The sequence below is a fragment of the Sciurus carolinensis genome, chromosome 3 (assembly GCF_902686445.1).
Source record: "Sciurus carolinensis chromosome 3, mSciCar1.2, whole genome shotgun sequence".
Taxonomy (NCBI): domain Eukaryota; kingdom Metazoa; phylum Chordata; class Mammalia; order Rodentia; family Sciuridae; genus Sciurus; species Sciurus carolinensis.
Window position 1 is genome coordinate 106,325,598 of NC_062215.1, and position 13,638 is coordinate 106,339,235.

Below are 13,638 nucleotides of genomic sequence, written 5' to 3' on the forward strand. Positions count from 1 at the left end.
TATATTGGGGGACCTAAGAATTCCTATGCTCTTACTGACACTGACACACCTCTGGATCTCTGAACCATAGATTATAAAGTCTTTCTTGGCTTAGTCTCTAGGGTAAAGGGTCTTATCTCTTCCAGGAAGGGGAGCTGCTATCTTCTTATATCTGAGAATGCAAGAACTCAAGAATGTCTTCAAATGACCCATCAGAGACCTCAGGATTGCTCTTCTTTCCTATCAAGAACCAAAGTAGGTGTGATACTGTGTCAGCCAGCCAGAGGTACCTCTGGAGTCACAGAAGAGAAATTGATCACTGTAGGAGGCTGGCTGTGTAGGGGACATTTAATCTTGAGGCAGAGTCTTTTGATGCTCCTGGGACAACTGTGATGCAAATTTTGTTACTTGTTCCCTAAGGTCATGGAAGTCGAGTGGCAGGTGGTGCTGAAGTAGCATTCCATGAAATATCACATGCTTTCAAAAAACTTGTAGTGAACCTTCTGTCAAAAAAAAAAAAAAAGAACCAGAGTACAGTCAGGCCTAGACTAAAGTATGGGACAGGAATCAGCATTATTTTCAAAGCGTTAGATAATTAGTGTTTTCAACTTCGCAGTCTTTTTGCTCTCTGTCATAAGTATTCAACTCTGCCAGTGTACCATACCAGTAGCCATAAAAACCATGCTAATGAATGGTAAAGGTTGAGTTCCAATAAACCTTTATTATAACAAAAAGTAGGTTGTGGGGTGGTTTTGATCATTGGACTATAATTTAATGACCCCTAAAATATTCTTGCCATTGCTCTGAATTAAAATACCTCAGTAAAATTACACATTAATAAATATTAGACTTTATTACAGTTCAAATGCACCTTCTAGTTACAAAAAAATAGGAGTTTCTTCACACACTACTGTGAGAACTTTCTGTCATTTACACTGTATTTTAAATTGATAGTTGACTAACCAAAACCTCTCCTATTTTTTTCCTTCAAGATGTCCTTTGTGAATAAGAAAAATCAATCCAATCCTCTATTGTTATTATTACCATTGCCCTCCTATCTTTTAAGTTTTAGAGATATTCCTTTAAGTCATGTACCTTTTCCAATATTCTGCAAGTACAAAAATTGTTGTGACCATACTACTGTATCAAGCTAGGGAGTCCACCAGCAGCAGATTTCTTGTTGCCATCTGATCCACAATTCCAAATTTCCTACCAGAGGGTCTGTCTGTTCAACATTGCTCCAAAAGTGTTTAACTGCCTGTGCTTTATTCAGGAAGTGATTATAGAAAGCTTGCAAGGTGAGCAAGGGAGGAAGTAAGATAAAAGTAAGATCAGAGAAGACAGCATTAATGATGAGCTTGTGGTTACTATAGCTTAATTTTGATAGATGCCACTGACAACTAAAGAGAACACATTTCGGAATTGCCTCAATGATGGGAAGAGAAGCTGGGATATTCCTCCACCAACTACCGTCTCTCATTGGTGGTAAGTTAGTTCTGGTCATTAAAGTATTTTCCCCAGCTCCCCCAGACATCTCTGGCACTGACGGGGTATTCGCTGATGGAAAGAGAACACCTTGGGCTGGGAGATGCAAGAAGCTATTGATGTGTGTAGAAACCATACGCTGCATCTCCTGGGGAGCTGAGCTGATAGACCGCTTACTGAGAATCACTCACGAAACCACTGTGAGAAGGTAACACATGAGATGAACTGATCCTTAGAAACACAAGGAAGGAAAAATAAATTAATGTTAAAGGGAGAGTTGTCAACATATTTTAGCAATATAAAATAAGTAGTGAATAAATTAAAATATCATGGTGGGGGGCTAAGTAGATCTATGGGACTTTCTGCCTGAATGCCCTTATTTTGGTGATGCAGGAAGTCATACCCTCCATCCAAAGACAACTAAGAGGAAATTTGCATTTGAACAAGCTGTGTTCATTGTTTATTTCAGTCAAGGAGAACATACAACATGTAAAACCATGGGCCATCTCAGCAAGAGGGAGTTCAAAATGACTTACGATACGATGTGGGCTTGTATTTGGTAATTTGAGAAAAGATTTAAGGGTAGGGGAATTTTCTCTGAATGAAATGCTAATACAATGCAGGAGTCATACTATGATGAAATATCTTAATAAATCTTATCTAAGAATGTGGAAGATTAGGCTTTAGCTAAACTGTAATTGATAAAGAAGCAACAGTCACTAATATTGCCAAGGAAAGGTGGTATATGGTATTTTGTGACTGGTACAATGTTCATGTCTGTATTCAAATATGATTATAAGTGATTATACTTAATGACACCTTAGGCATCTTTACTTTTTATCTAAAGGAGGAGAATCAGTCCTATTATGAAAATGAATGTACTGATAATAGAGATTAGTTTTCCATCATCTAAAATACTTATCTTTCCTTTCAAAACAACAGAATATTTTATGAAAATTGGTACTTGACTTTCTCTTATTAAATGTCATTAAAAACTAAAAGAAAAAACAAAAAAGATAAAAATAAATTATATTAATCAGAAACCGAGGCTTTTAATAACATGGAATTATTTCCCTCCTACATTTAAATTAGAAGAGATAATTGAAAATATGAGTTATAATTTTTATTTTCAAAAGTTTAATTTTCTAAATGAAGTTGATCAAAGACAACAAATAATAATTTCTGAATCATCTAATAAAAATCAATCATGTTTTCACTTTATTTACTAATTTCATAAAATACACTAATGCATTTTGAATATGCTTTAAATTGCAAATATACTTGAAAAAATTCTGGAAAACAACATTAAACTGACCATATTAATCCATTCCTCAATTAATTCAGTTCCTTGATCTTGATATTGGGTTTTATAATGAAGAAACCCAATCCAAGGTAGAGGTTAGTAGTAGAAGAAGGTAAGTAGAAATCATCTATTAGTTTTTTATTAAATGTAAACATTTCATAAAACTCAGAAGGGAAAATCACCTTGACATTCGCCACAGCCCAGATAATACTCTGAAGAGTGCCATAAAAACACGTTCCCTTCCCTCCACTGATGCTCCACTCAGAAGAGTGAAGCGCACAACAGTGGGTCTCTTCTGTGACAATCACCTACTACTGCACTGCCTGCTAGACCTGGTCAGGGAAGACCCTTCTCTATCTATCACTGCCAAGATAGTCAGAGTTAGTGCCCAATAGAGCTTGACTGTGAATCATAAATAATGGTAAATAATTAATAATGCTGATTACACAGAAGTTCATTCCACTGTTTTTTCAGTCCAAAATGATCAGCAGGAACTCACAGTTTTAGTATTGCTACAAATCACATATGTATGTGACCAATGACAAAATCTTGGTGTTTATATACCCATGTTACCTAGATGTTACAGAGAAAGCTAAAAGCTTTTGTTTTACATGGCATTCTGAGTGAGCACTTTTCTAGATGGTTCTATAAGTCTAACAGAATAAGAATGGCTTCTGGTAGAGGCCTGCCAGCATGCAGGCAAACTACAGGTCCTATAGACCCTTGGGAGCATGGAGACAGCTGCACACAGAGCCTACAGACCGAGGGGCTCCTCCAAATGCCAGGCCAGACCTGCACCTTGGGCACCAGTTTCAGAGCTCCCCAGAGCCCAGTCTATCCCAGCCAGCAGCTAAAGGGCCTTAATCCATCTTCTTTTTCTGAGTACCAGGATTTGAGGTCCAGGAGAAGCAGCAAAGATGGCTAATTAGCCACCCTCCTTATCCTGCAGGCCCTACAGCCCTCCTTCTGGAGAAAAGTGGAACCCCACCCACTCTAGGCCACACCACCCCAGCTGTTATGCAGCCCCCACTAGGTATGCCACTGCCCACTGAAGACATCTGATACCTCAGACTGGCTTTAACACCTCTACCCGCACCACTCCCCAGAGTGCAGATGAAAACTCTGTGCCTCCAGTTTCTACCCTCCTTCAGACCCTCACCCACCCATGGGCTACTCCCTGCTTGAACTCTACCCACTAGGGTTCTGCCTTGGCTATCATGGCCACCATCTTGGTCCTACAGTGCTACAGGAGAGATCTTTGAAGGTGCATCAGTGCAGATTGTGTGGACCTACTGCCAGCAGGCCATCACCACCAATATCTCCTATGAGATTGGCCTGATGAACTTCTTAATGGGTTTCTTCTGTTTCATGGAGTGTGATCTGGACGGCTGCTTGATCCCCAGTCTCATTAGTGACTTCAAAGATGTGAAACACAGGTGCCCCCGCTGCAAAGCCTACGTCCATACATAAAAGCCCTTATGCTAACAGAATTGAACTTGGACTTGACAACCTGTCAGTGGTCCCCTCTCGATCCTCAGAGGTCTCTTCTCCTTCTACCATTCCCTGGAAGTCCTGTCCTCTTCTTGTCCTACCCTGAGCATTCTGACTCTTTCAGCAAAAATTCTGTTGGCTTTAAAGACCAAGGACCAGTGGGTGGTAGGGAAGTATCACTGAGCTTGTGTGTTGCAGGGTTTGCTTTGGTGTTTGTGATCAAGAAGATAAGCTAGAAAGGGTCTCCTACTGGGGTCCTCACTTTTCCATTTCCATTCAGCCTGGGTCCTGACTTTCCCTGGTTCAAAAGTAGCCAAAACAGGTCCCAGCCCAGGAGGCCTGCAGTGGAAGCTGTGCCTGGAATTACAGTGGTTCCTGACCTTCTGTGCTGAAAGTAGGGCATCATCAAAAAGCAGAACAGGGTCATAGGCCTGGGTTTGTTGTGCTGTATGCTGCTCCTCTAGGGTGCCAGAGGTGAGTCATGTCAGAATTAATGACTGCCACCTCAGACCCTCAGCAACCAGATATGAAATCCCAGGACATCTCTCTGTCCAAGTGCCCAAGAGAACCTGGTACAGGGTAGGGAGGTTGCTGGGTAAGCCATGGCCCTGGTAACAAAGAACGACTCATCCCCAACCCCATCTCTTTTGAGTTGGTGTGCAGACCCCTTCTGGCCATGTCTCTGTGAACCTTATATTTTCTGGCACCAAAAGGAATGCCTATGAACCTAGCCTGTCATCTCTAACCTGTGTCCTCACTGCATTGGGTGCAACCTCTGCCCGGTAGCTGCTGTGTCCCAGCTGGGACAGACGACAGATAGGAGGTGCCTCCTTGTAGAAACACTGGATTTGCAGCACCTTCACCCTTGGTCCTCTTCCTGGAAAGCATGAGGCCCTTTGCCCCAGCTGACTTGCTATTGCTGTCCCTACTTCCTCTTTGGGACACTCCAACAGGAACAGCTGTGGGACTGGGCTGGGATGAGGAAGGAGTAGCACAAGTGGTGGGAGTGTCCTGGTGGATAACAGCCCTGCTCAGAACATTAGCCCAAACCTGTCTTTATGTCCTGCATGGTTTCTCTGTGAACTTGCCCACATGGACACTGTACCTTGCTGCTGTCCCTCTTTTCACACTTCCATTTCATGACCTCCTATTCAATTGTGACCTGTTCTTAGTTTGTAGTTTCTCATTAAATTGGCCCTTTCATTGCCCACCCCCCAAAAAAAGAATGGCTGCTGTGAAGAAGGCTATTGGAAGAGGGATCCCCACATCTCAGTTGTATACACAAGTCATCCTCTACCTCACAGTGGGAAATCTCAGAATTGTGCAACTAATAGCACAGGATTAATCCTAAATATCCCAGAAAGAACTCACCACAAAACTCCACACCCCTAGAAATAGAGAAAATACGTGTTATAACATTTAAGCACCTCACAGTAAAGGGAAAGTATTTTAGCAATTTTTATTGTAGACATTGTCCTAATTATAATTTTTAGCTTTTTGTTCTGTTTTATGTATAGATCAGAGTAACATAATGATCACCTAGTAATCATAGCATCATTTATACACATAAATTACATACAATGAAATTTCATTTCTTAAAATTCCACTACCCAACCTAGGTCATTTCTCTTATTTGAGCTTTATCTTATAGTTCTTGAAATTTCCCTGTTTAGAAGTTTTTCTACAAACCGCATATTTAAGGAGGACATTAAAGTGACCCTCAAATTCTGTGACCAAAATATTAATAACAAACTAACATTTTCACTTTACTTCCAGCTTATGTCATGAAGTAAAAATTCCCAAGTAAATGGAATGTTATTGGTATAAATGTCATGAAGTAAACATTCCCAAGTAAATGGAATGTTATTGGTATAAATAGCAGCTCTCAGGAAATACTTAGCTACTTCTGAGAAAAGAATACTCTTATGAGTCGAAAGTACTCTTTCATTTACTAAGTCTGTATTTATTAAACAAGATTTATATCAATATGGAGTAGTAAATGATAATCATTATTACATTTTATGTTAATACTTATTTTAGAATGCTTAAAATTAGTTATCTTGATCTTCTACTCCTCAATATATAGTAAATTTCTATTTTAATTTTTAATCATGTCTTCCCCATTTTTCCTAATCTACTTCAAAGAAATATTCTCCAACTCGTTTTCATCTGTTTTCATACACAAAATTTTATATGTTTTGTGCATTCTATAATCATTTCTCTATGTAAGCATTGTATATATTTCATTTACTTATTTATTGCATGCATTTTCTGAAGTATAGCATCTGTATCAGTTAGCTATTGCAGTACAAGAAACCACTTCAAAAGTCACATGTGTACAACTTGTTTGACCAGCTTTTCCAGTCTTGATGGGCTTACACATGCCTCTGTAGTAAAAGTGGGTTCTGGTGCACACAGTTCTACTGATATGGCTGAGAGTGGGCTGAAGGCTATCTTCCCCAAAATGGCCTCATCAGAAGGGTGGTGGTGACTCGACTGGTATCTAAGGGAGAGAGAAGAAACACACAAGGGATCTTGAGACCCAGGTTTGGAACTCACTATACACCAAAATAAATCACACGGGCAGCCACGCATATTCTACTTACCAAAACAATTACCAAAGTCAGTCAAGATGGGGAAGTAGATTCTGTTTTGAAAGAAGGAGCTGTAAGATCACACTACTTTTGAAGAATTGGATGATAAATGAGAACCATTTTTGTTATAAGTCTACCATATTTTTATTAATATATATCATAAAATTCATTTTAGGTCACCCTTGTATGTGAGCACCTAGAAACTACCTGAACCATACTTGATATGCAAATATTAGTTAAGTAAATTAATGTAGAGTCCACCTCTCTAGGAAGAAAGCTACTTATATGGGAAATAATATTAATTGTCTGGCTGACTGCTTATTCCAACAGGTTTTTCAAAATGTTTTTCTAGAATCCAAAGTTCAAAAGTTAAACCCTTTATTTTACAGTTAACTTTGTAGTTAGTATTTTGATGTAGACTCAGTTTTGCAAAATAAGCATTTCAGATATTTGAGATAAGGAAATGAATATAAGGTAGTGTCCACTTTGGAAGATTATTCCTCTTTCAGAAATAATAACGATGGATGTTAATTCACTCCTCCTACCCCCAGACACATCTGGAAGTTTCTAGTGTCTGTTTCTTGGGACCATATTGAAGCAGTTTTAGTTAGCTTTCTACATTTTAATCTCTAATTTTTTTGTCTTCTTCCCTTTTCAAACAAAAGACTAAAAATTAAATTTAAGCATGTGTGCCAATATGTCATTCTTTTCTACATTTTATATTTTTAGGGATTTTTAAAATCCTCTGCAGATTCGTTCTTATTATTTGTTGCAAAATGAATCACCAGGAGTAGGTAGCAATTAGTGAACACTGTGAGATTTTGCCTAACATCTGATATACAAATTTCAAGAACACAGAACATACCCAATTAGTCCTGTCAGTTTTAAGGAGGACCCCCTCATTGCACCTCCAGAGACAGTCACTCAGCATTGCTGTGTATCTAGGCTTCTGTACCAACAGTAGTAAAGACAATTAGGAGTCTCTTCACCTTTTATTGCTAATGAGGAATCTGAATTTTCCTTCAGGATACGTTGTTCTTGCCACTATTCTCCAGTCCAAAATCACCAAGTCCTAGGGTCTGCTTAGTATGCTCAAACATATTTATACAGCATTGGATCCTTAAAAGGTGTTGAGTTATATTTGGTGATTGCATGTATATTTTTCAAAAAGAAAGAGATCTTAGTCCTAACCTCATCCAAAAGAAAAATTAGAATTTTTATAAATTTTAAGCAGATCTTAGCAATTTAAATATGGGAATAAAGAGCAATTTATGAGAACAATTTATTAAAAACATAGTGCCTCTGAAAATTTACTTAGAAAGCAAGAAATTACTTTTTCAAAATATTGCACTATTCATGTAATATTTCTTCCAAACTGTAAAAGTCTACTAGAAGTTCCATTGTTAGAAAAGAAATTTTAATTTTTTATTATTTTAAATAGATAAGTTAAAAATCAGCTCTTCTGTCATTCTAATAGTATATTTTAAACAAAAATAAAATTTTATTTTAAATTAATATTGCATTTAAATATTAACATTTTAATACTCAAATGCCATTAAAACAAAATCTTGCTATAATTTTTCTTTATCTAGGTTTATATGTTTTTCATAAATATATAAATACACAGATTTAAAGGTAAGTTTTTAGTGTAAGCTTTCTAAAAAACAAAAGGGTTTATTTATGACTCTAAAATTACTGTACTTTAAAAATATATCAGGTGAAAATTGCAAGACTAACAGTAAATTATTGGTGTGAAAGGAGTAGAATCATTGCACTGTAGGGACAAAATTGCCTTAGAAATAATTTTGTCATAATACAGAGCAAAACCCACAAGATACAGGTTTATTCAGGGTAAAAATAATTTATTATATGGATTAGAACTCAAACGTGGATTAAAATAAATTATATTAATGCTAGATAAATTATAGTAGAGTTCCTGTTTGTTTATGTATTCATGTCCGTTTCAGGGTCCTTGTATTTTTCCTCAAGGCTGATGTCTTCATAGCTCTGTGTAATAATCAGTCCCACTTCAGAATGTCAAAGCTACAGAAAATTTGTGACACAAGAGAAAAATAGTGACTATCCTTTTGAATTTAAGACATATCATATTCCTCAGCTTTCCAAAGGATAAATCTAAAATCTAAGGTTTTGAAATAAACTCTTAACTTTACCAGACTAAAGGGAGATAAGAACCAGAGCTTACAAATTGTATCATCTAGGTTAGCACTCCCTCTGGTGGCCATAGCTTAAATTTCATGTGGCAGCTATAAAGGACTCCTAACCTAATAGCTCTACAGATATTTAACTATACAAAGAAAGTAGGAAGACTTCCTTCAGTACTCTGAGAGATACTGATGTGCAACTACTCAGGTTTATTTTGCATACCTGTAAAATTCTAAACCAAAGCTACTTAAAATAGTATGAAGTTCTTCAGTTAGCAAGTCATGTTCACAGTCTTCCTTCAGAGATAGAAAAAAAATATTTTTAGGGGGAAAAAAAAACATTTTAAAGAGAGAACTCCCTTTAAGAGAGTAGAGTCAGACCATAAAAGTAATACAAAATATAGAACTATAGTCTATTTTTCTAGTCTATTTTCATAAGAATTATGTGTTTGCCAGGGCTGATGTCTAAATATAATTCATGACAATATATTTTATTTTCTCAATTCAATAATTGATATGAAACTACTTTTTTATGTTAGCCACTGCAAAATATACAAGAAAACAAAGTCAATATAAATGAATAGAAATCTGCTGGGATTACATCTTGAATACACAAATATTATGTTTGAATCAGAGAATTTTAAATTATTTGGTTTGTAGCCAAGAGGTTAGTGAAACAAAAAAAATTGAAAGATGCTACAAAATAAGTAAAATACAAAATGTTATATAAAATTGTATGCTAGTAGAGAGTATCTGCTGAGCACTCTTCTTCCCCAGGAAACATTCTCCCTTAATTAAGAGTAATTACATGTCTGAACACTCAGCTTCCAAGTGTGTTTCAAATGTGAGGTGGCCTTGTTCTGAATTCTTGGCCACAGTGAAAGGTGACCATCTGCCTAGTGTAATAGCCAGTATCCAGGTTGCAACAATGATTCCCACATCGTGATTTCTACATTCTAGCAGATGGTACCATCCGTACTAATGAATATGGTTAAGTATATTTTAATACATAGATTTGTTAGCATTGCTATTTTAACAAAACTAACTTCTAGTTAAAACTAAGAAAATAGAGTCTTCCCAATGTCATTTCTGGGTATTGGTGAAAATTTCTTTCCATCTTTTTTTTTCCCACATTTTTTATTGGTGCATTATAGTTGTACATATTGGTTTGTTGTTATATATTTGTACATGCACACAATATAACAATATAATTTGGCCTATACTACTCCACAGCACTTCTCCTGTCCCCACCTCCCTGCACTCCTGGTCCCTTTCCTCCATTCTACTCATCTCCCTCTGAATTTCATGAGATCCCCCACTTTTTCCTTTTTCCTCTCTAACTTCCATACAAGAGAGAAAAATATGATCTATAACCTTCTGAGTTTGGCTCATTTGGCTTAACATAATGTTCTCAAATTCCACACATTTTCTTGTGAATGACATAATTTCATTCTTTATGAATGAAATAAACTATATTTCATTCTTTATGGCTTCTTTATGGCTTAATAAACTATATTATTTATATATACACATTCTTTGTCTATTCATCCATTGATGGGCAACTTGGTTGGTTCCATAATTTGGCTATAGTGAATTGTGCTGCTATAAACACAGATATGCAGGCAGAAATCATACATGTTGAAACCTACATCTTTTTCCAGTCTCAGATTAAGTGCTACTAACCATTCTGAAGTCCCCACCTCCATAAAAATGGGATATGTTACTTTCTTTGAATTTTGAACTTTGGTCATTGTAATGGTTAATTTGAGTTGTCAACTGAGTGGATTAAGAGATGTCCATGATTAAGAGGCTTCTGGGTATGTCAATGAGGACATATCTAGGAATGATTGGAAAGTGGATAGCGAACTGAAGTGGAGACCCTCCCTAAGCCTGGGCAGCACTACCCAATAGGATGGTGGCTTGGATGGAATAAAAGTTGGAAAAACAAGGAAGCAGATGCAGGTGCAAGCTCGATTCTTCTTGAAGGGGTTCTTGACTGCTCTTGTGATTGTCTGAGGATATTGGACTCTGGTTTCTTCACTCTTACAAAGCACTCTGCCAGTGATTCTCCAGGGAGTTTCCAGAAGCCTTTGACCTTGGACTAGGGTAGCACTGTTGATTCCTCTTGTTATGGGGCTTCAGCCTCTTGGACTTCAAAGCTACTGGTCCTTTCAGCTCCAGCCTGCAGACAACTATTTTGGACTATTCAGCTTCTGGTCATGTAAGCCAATCTAAGAAATGCCATTTTTATCATACTTCCCGTTGATTCTGTTCCTTGACTAATATAGTCATGTTATAAAGGGTTGTATGTCTGCCCTTGAAACCAGGAATAATCATTATACTCTCTACTTTAGAGCTACTCAAAATGTGCTATGAAAACTGACACTGGGCTGGGAAGGGTTATTCCCAGTCTCAGGAGGGATAGGAAGAGAATTGAAAGCAAAGTGCACCCAGTACACATGGACGCTGCACAGCTCCACATGTGCAGGGTCACCATGGAGGAGCTGTAGCAGCTCCAGGTGCAGGAGGTGGTGCACTGTATGGTGAAGAATGTGGAGAGGGAGAACATCTGGAAGATGCAGGGAGTCAAGTTCCAGGGCAGTGCCTGCTTCTGTGAGAACAATAACCCATCCTCCATGCAGCAGGTGTACCAGTGCATTGAGTGCTGCCATGCACCTCTGACTCAAGTCCAGGCCTCCATGACCAGAGAGTTGGAGAAGGTCCTGGACTGTATGGTTGGATATACCATGCATTGCAACAATGAAGCCAAAGAGTCAATGGATGCTGGGTGTGAGGAGCTCCAGGTGAATCAGCAACTGGGTCAGTTGAATGAGCAAGTGTGTACATGACCACATGAGCTGCATCCTAACTATGACCAAGAAAGTGAAAGAACCTCTCTCATCCATCAGGAAATAAAACTCTGCCAGCTGCCAACAAGGATGAGATCAGGAATCTATTTAAAAAGAGGAAAGGGAATTTTAGTTCTCTAAGCAGTTTATGAATGAAGAAACTAAGGATGGCAACAGGTTAGACACTGGTTCTTTTATTTGTTGATACAAGAAAATGAAGTGGAAAAGAACTGGTGCTAAAATTTGAGTGAAAGAACAGGGTTATCTTTTAGAGTCTAAATTTCACATGGCAAGGGCCTGTCCTCACAGTAGAGATTTCTCTTGTACCAAGTCAGAGCCTTCCAAGGTACCAGATTCTTGCAAGATAGATACCTACAATAACCTTCCAACCCGCCCATGATCTGGTGGAGTTGGAGTTAAGGTGTTTCTGTTTATTGTCGATCTCCTGTTTATCAGAATTATCACTCATACCATTTTCCATAAGTTGTAAAACAAAATCCATGAGATCATTAATTTAGAAAAGGGAAAAATTCTCCAGGCCTTTATTTTGCCTGGGGTTGTTTTCTATACAAGGGGTGGAGTGGATTTAAGATACAGTGTTGGAAGGGACAGTAATTTGAATAAGAATTTTGAAAGGTTCCTTATGTCTGTCCTTTATGACCACTGAGATGTGTAGTTCTTGAAGTTCTTATATTGCATCTCTCTGCTAGGAGAGACCATTGCAAAACCCTGAGAGACAATGTCACATTGAGTATGGAAAGCAGGGCTTCCTCCACTGGCAGGTCAGCCATTAAGTTTTCCACAGCAGTTACAGGAAGATCTTGGAGTGACACTTGCCCCTTGAAGAGAAAGGGGAGATTGTGATACATATACCAGCATCTGAGAATAGACAGTAAAATAGAAACTATGTACTAGCTAGGAGTTGTGAAATACGGGACTTGGGGGAAAAACTGATTTTCATAGAAGAGGACAGAACAGAAACCTAAATACAGCATTGCTAATTTAGCCCCTGAATTAACAGAGCCTTGTGGAGATTATCCCCTGACAACAGGAAAGCCAAAAATTAAACAACTTGGACTAGGACAAGCCGTGACAACTTCAGAGCCAAGGAGGGGCACCCCACATAACCCTTTGCAAGTACCACTTTGTCTTGGGGTTTTGCAACATGCAGCATTGCTGTCCCAGAATGTCACCTTATCTTTTGATGGGGACCATGTTATCTTTTTACCAAGTTATTATTTGCAATGGTAACATAACCTGTCTGTTTGCTGTGTCAAGGCTGTGATATATATTTTCCTAGTGGTTTGGTTTTTAACCAAATAGTCTTTCCCCCACCCCACCAAAAAAAAAAAAAAAAAAAAAAAAAAAAAAAGAAAGAAAGAAAGAAAGAAAAATGCTAAACACAAGCCTTTAAAACTTCAGTAACAATTCTCTGAGGCATCTAAGAGTGTTATCAGTGGTCTTTGTTTCAACAGGGAGTAGCTTCATTTGAACACTGCTTAACTTATGTGATGAGTGTCTCAGGAATATGCAGGGCATCACTGGTACAACTTAAAGTTAGTTTTGCAGCTGTAACCTGAAACTGAAAAGAACAATAATAGAAACATAAATATTTATTTTTATAACTTCTTATAACTTGCTATTTACAACGTATTGTAAAATTGTAAAATTCATTTTTCTTCAAACTTATTTTTAAATTTACTATCTAAACTAAGAAAATAACTTCTTAATATTTATGTTCATCCTTACTACACATATTATGCATGTTAGAAGAA

The 13,638-nt window shown here is 37.7% G+C and overlaps 2 pseudogenes; both read left to right on the forward strand.

Annotated features, from left to right (window-relative positions):
* Positions 1-3,460: 3,460 nt before the first annotated feature.
* On the forward strand, positions 3,461-4,252 carry LOC124979467 (cell death-inducing p53-target protein 1-like; annotated as a pseudogene).
* Positions 4,253-11,509: 7,257 nt separating this feature from the next.
* On the forward strand, positions 11,510-11,930 carry LOC124978991 (protein FAM136A-like; annotated as a pseudogene).
* Positions 11,931-13,638: the final 1,708 nt, after the last annotated feature.